Below are 6,000 nucleotides of genomic sequence, written 5' to 3'. Positions count from 1 at the left end.
TGGTCCGTCATGCGAGGGCGGGGCAGAGAGACATGGTCAGTGTTGTGGCTTCACCACCATGAATCCATGAACCCTTCAGTGAGTGACTGAGTGACTTCAGAACGTTGTCTTCAGAACGTTGAGGGTGAGTTTTATTATAGTAGATAAGTGCATTCACTCTGCAGCCCCTCACTACCTCTCCACCCTCATCTCTCCCTACACTCCTTCCCAGGAACTCCGTTCACTAGGCAAATCTCTCCTAATTGCACCCTTCTCCTCCATCGCTAACTCCGTTCCTTTTATCTCGCCGCACCTTATGCCTGGAATAGACTTCCTGAGCCATTACGTCAAGCTCCATCCCTGGCCACCTTCAAATCCAGGCTAAAGGCCTATCTGTTTGATGCTGCTTTTAATTCCTAACTTATCACCTGCTCGTAACCTTATCTTGTACAAATGCTAAATAGTAGTAGTAGTAGTAGTAGTTGTCTTCCTCTCTTCAATAGTCCTTTTCCCTATGTGTCCTATCTGTCTGGCCTACCCTTATCCCTTATTTGTCCTGTCTTTCTGTCTGTCCTGATTTTGATTGTAAGCTCTTTTGAGCAGGGACTGTCTTTTCTTCATGTTTTTATTTTTATTTTTGTTACATTTGTACCCCGCACTTTCCCACTCATGGCAGGCTCAATGCGGCTTACATGGGGCAATGGAGGGTTAAGTGACTTGCCCAGAGTCACAAGGAGCTGCCTGTGCCTGAAGTGGGAATCGAACTCAGTTCCTCAGTTCCCCAGGACCAAAGTCCGCCACCCTTACCACTAGGCCACTCCTCCACTGTGTTCAACTGTGAAGCGCTGCGTACAACTGGTAGCGCTATAGAAATGATTTGTAGTAGTAGTAGTAGTAAAATGTGTTTCTCCTTGTGACTTTGGTTATGGTTATGAAACCTAAAGCAGCCGCTGTGTTAGCCTTGACAGTTTTGGTGGAATTAGTAGCTTTTACTGCTGCAGAACTGGCCTCAATTCCTGGCTGCAGCCCTTGTGGAGAGGAATGTGGTCTAGCAAGGCAAGGGTTATCTGTTCCAGCAAATCACTGGATCACATTTCTTCCCAGATTGTATTGTGCTGCTGAGTTTCACTCCGCCCCAGGCTACAGAACCATTCAATTCAGTTCAGTTCAGTCAATGGCCCACTAATAATTAACTTGGCTGGGAGAAGTTTTCTGGATCTGCCAAGTTCCTTGTGAGGCCCAATTCAGTAGTCAGCTCCTCTGCAATGGGACAGTTTGTTTATGGCATTCTGTGAGTTCTGAGAGAGAAGGTGGCATAACTCTTTAATAGTGATCTGGCCAGGTGAGAATCTGCATTTGGACATCAATCAGCAGTGACCGTCTGCTCTGCCCTCTCTCCCATACAGAGATGTGGTTTTAACTTTGCTCTCATGTAATCCTCCCGGCCTTTGGGCCATTTAAATGGCCAGGAGAGCATCTCAGGGGCTAACCGGGCGTTTTCAGCAGCAAAAAAGCCTGGTTAGCAGCCAAGACGAAATTGGCTATTTTGGGGGAGTTCCGGGGGGGGGGGGGGGGGGGTGTGAAGTTGACGATTTTCAGCACTAAGTACAGCAGGAAACAGAATAGCACAGTCCAAAGAGAGAAGAGAGAGACATACTTCCCAGACATTAACAGAAGAAATACAAAATCCCAGTAAAGAATGAGCAGGAAAAACTCTGTATAATCCTGGGGAAAAGAGAAGGCAGCAGCTACGGCAGCAAAACCTGTAGGATCCTAGAATCTGCCCAGAAACAGTTTGGACCAGCACCAGAACCTGGGAACTGGCCCTGCTAACGTCCTTTCTGCACACTCTTCATGGTGTCGATATGATTAATTTAATCACATGCTTTGGCAATATGTACAAGCTGCTGTGCCGTTAAGGTTTCCCAATCTGTGAGTGAGACGGAGGAGGTGTGCCAGGGTTTAGAGTCCCCTATGACCTTCAGTGATTCATTACTACAGGGGCAGGTTAGAGTTTGGGCCGATCCAGTGCGGATACTGTAGGTGTGTGTATTTTGTGTGTAAACGGACTGGATCAGAAGGACACGCTATACAGACCCTGCATTCCCCAGCAGTGCAGGAATATTTTTAACCCATCACAAGGACCATCTGGGATCAATGGAGAATTTCACCAGTTTTCACTTTTAGCAGAGAAACAGACACCATCCAGCTTATTTTCGAAAGAGAAAAACGCCTATAGTGCGACCTAAATCGGGAGATAGACGTTTGTCTCGCAAAGGCGCCCAAATCGGTATAATCGAAAGCCGATTTTGGGCGTTTCCAACTGCACTCCATCGCGGAAACGAATAAAGTTGACGGGGGCGTGTTGGAGGTGTGTTGGAGGCGGAACTGGGGCGTGGTTATCAGCCGAGGAGAGATGGGCGTCTTTAGCTGATAATTGAAAAAAAAGGCGTTTTTACCGTGATTTTGGGTCACTTTTTTTGGACCCTTTTTTTCACAAACAAGTCCCCCAAAAGTGCCCCAACTGCCCAGATGACCACTGGAGGGAATCGGGGATGACCTCCCCGGACTCCCCCAGTGGTCACTAACCCCCTCCCACCAAAAAAAACCCACTTTAAAAACTTTTTTCCCAGCCTGTATGCCAGCCTCAAATGCCGTACCCACCTCCATGACAGCAGAATGTGTTTGATCCTCTCACAGCCTTTCCCTGGGTCAGATGTGGCTCTCGGGTGCAGTACAGGGTCACATCAGCATTGCATTGTGGTGGGTGTAGGGTATTGGGCTCCGTGATTTCATTAGCTTGTGTTACAGTCTCACAATGTTGGTAGTTGGTAGGCTCTTCTCCCATGGTGCTTTTCCCCCTGCCTACTAGGTCAGAGTGTGCCCTGTTGTGTTTCCTGTTGTAGTCCATGCGGTAGTGGCCATTTTTGTAAGCCAGTTTTAGTTCCCTTTCCTGTGTTAGCCACGTTAGACAACTTAGTTCTTCCCTTAAATGTGGCTGAATGAGGGCATTGTACAGTATTCTGCCAGTTCTGACCTACTGCTCATCTCAGTACCAGGGAGACTCATTGCCAGTGGGGCACAACCTCTGATCTGCAGTTAACTGTGAGTAAATGCTGTTATTCCAATAAAGGACGTTTTCGTAGAGATTAGTCTTCAGGTGTCAACTGGTGTGCCAAGGTTATATAGCAGCAACCAGTCCTAGAGGCCTGCGTGTATGCAGGTCCCTGGAGCACTTTTAGTGGGTACCGCAGTGCACTTCAGCCAGGTGGCCCCAGGTCCATCCCCTCCCCCCCACCTGTAACACTTGTGCTGGTAAATGGGAGGCCTCCAAAACCCACTGTACCCACATGTAGGTGCCCCCTTCACCCCTAAGAGCTATGGTAGTGTTGTACATTTGTGGGTTTTGGGGGAGGGGGTTGGGTGTTCAGCACCCTTGGTAAGGGAGCTATGCATGTTGGAGCTTTTTCTGAAGTCCACCGCACTGACGTAGGGTGCCCAGTTGGTGTCCTGGCATATCAGGGGGGCCAATGTACTACCAATCCTGGCCCCTCCCACGACCAAATGGCTCGGATTAGGACGTTTTTGAGCTGGGCGTTTTTAGTTTCCATTATCGCTAAAAAAAACAAACGCCCAGCTCAAAAACGTCCATTTTTTTGAAAATATGGTTCGGCCCGCCCCTTCACGGACCCGTTCTCGGAGATAAACGCCCATGGAGATAGGCATTTCCATTTGATTATGCCCCTCTATGTGTGCGGAGAACTGCTAATGGCCATTTCAGGGACCTTGGTTCACTGGACGTTTCTGAGATTCATTAAGAAGTTTTGTAAGGGAGTTCACCAGCCACTTAGAAGGCCCCTAATTCAGTGCTCAAGCCAGGCTTTTTGCACTCAGGGTCAACTAGAATTTGGGAGGGGCAGCAAGGGCAACACCTGGTGGTCAGGAGAAAGCTCATGCATGGCTCTGAAAGGAACCCGAATGCAGGGCGTCCAACCTTAGGACCAGAATACAAAAATCAGACTAGAAACCATTACATATGGAAAGAATGGCTGGATAACTGCAAACAAAGGCTCATTTCCAGCAGTGGTTTGAGTAGAGAGGTGTAGTTAGTCCACTTTTAAAGGTAATCAATAGAAATAAAACAAAACAAAATAAAACATGGAAAAGAAAATAAGATGATACCCTTTTTATTGGACATAACTTAATACATTTCTTGATTAGCTTTCGAAGGGCAACCTTCGAAAGCTAATCAAGAAATGTATTGTTATGTCCAATAAAAAGGTATCATCTTATTTTCTTTTCCATGTTTTATTTTGGCTTATTTCTATTGTTTACAACAGTGGTTTGAAATGGGGGGAAAAAAGGGGAGAGGTGGACATACCAGAGTTAAATATAGAAACATGTAGAGATTCCCCCCTTGCTCTTGTATGATACCCCACCAAGAAGCACCCATAGCCACATCATCCACCATGACAGGGCATTTCATTTTCCACCCCACCTGTGGATGCAAAGTTTCAGAGGGGTCTTTCTGTTTATTTTTTTCTAAGCTTCTCCAGCCTAAGGCCACTTCGCCATTCACAGTCAACTGGAAACAGGGAGAAATCAGTGGAAGCCTCAGCTTGGCTCCGATTCCCAGTCCTTGGCCTTTCACCCAGCACAGATCCTGCAGTTAATTTCTTTTAATAGTTATTTATAGACCACATTCCTGGAAACCAATAATAGACCCGCCCAAAGCAGTGCAGATAATATAATTGAAATGCAGCTAAGTATCAAGGATCCTATATGATGTGTGTTTCCCATAGAGACAGAAGCAATTTTAAAAGGCATTTCTGTGGGTTAAACTGTGTTTTGTGCACACAAAACAGTCTTTTCTCAAATTTCCCTTCCAGTGTGCATTGCCTGTCTGTGCCTGCGTTTGTCCAAACAAAGTGAAGGCAGTCCCAAAATTACATAGGGGGCAATTGTAGGAAGCGATGCCTACGTCAAAAGTGCCATTAGACACCTCTGTGCACTAGGCACACACTAGAGGGGTAATATTCGCATTTTGCTGACGCTGCTGGCATTATTCCCAGATATGCCCAGGGACTGGTTCTCAGTTGTTATTGTCTTTTACTGTATGTAATGTTTGTTGTTGGTATATTTTTTGTGTTATTATTGAACATTTTATTATGTATGTGATCTTGTAATCCGCTAGGAACTGTGGACTATGAGGAATATAAATATTTTGAAATAAACTCCATGCTGAGCCCTGTCCAGCCTTTGGCACTGAATATCTGCCAAATGCGCTGAAAATGTCTGGATAGCTCTGATCAAGTGATTTAAGCAGTCAACAGCCATTTCTGGCCAGTTAAATTGCTTTGAAAATTGCCCCCTAAGTGTCATAGAGTGGCATAATTGAACATCGCCGGCGAAACAGATCGCCAGCGGCGCTACAGCTGGCCGGAACCATATTATCAAAAAAGATGGCCGGCCATCTTTTTTTTCGATAATACGGTTTAGCCCGGCCAAGTGCCAGAGTTTGCCGGGTTTGAGATGGCCGGTTTTGTTTTTCAGCGATAATGGAAAAAAATGCCAGCCATCTCAAACCCAGCGAAATCCAAGGCATTTGGTCATGGGAGGAGCCAGCATTTGTAGTGCACTGGTCCCCCTGACGTGCTAGGACAGCAACCGGGCACCCTAGGGGGCACTTCTAAAAATGTTTAAAAAATACACAAATAGCTCCCAGGTGCATAGCTCCCTTACCTTGGGTGCTGAGCCCCCCAAATCCCCCCCAAACCCACTCCCCACAACTCTACACCATTACCATAGCCCTTATGGGTGAAGGGGGGCACCTACATGTGGGAACAGTGGGTTTTGCGGGCGGTTTGGAGGGCTCCCATTTACCATCACAAGTGTAACAGGTGTGGGGGGGGGGGGGGCTGGGTTTGCCTGCCTGAAGTGCACTGCACCCATTAAAAACTGCTCCAGGGACTTGCATACTGCTGTCAGGGAGCTGGGTATGACATTTGAGGCTGGCATATA

This window comes from Microcaecilia unicolor, chromosome 3 (assembly GCF_901765095.1).
Source record: "Microcaecilia unicolor chromosome 3, aMicUni1.1, whole genome shotgun sequence".
NCBI lineage: Eukaryota > Metazoa > Chordata > Amphibia > Gymnophiona > Siphonopidae > Microcaecilia > Microcaecilia unicolor.
This window is presented reverse-complemented; position numbering follows the sequence as displayed.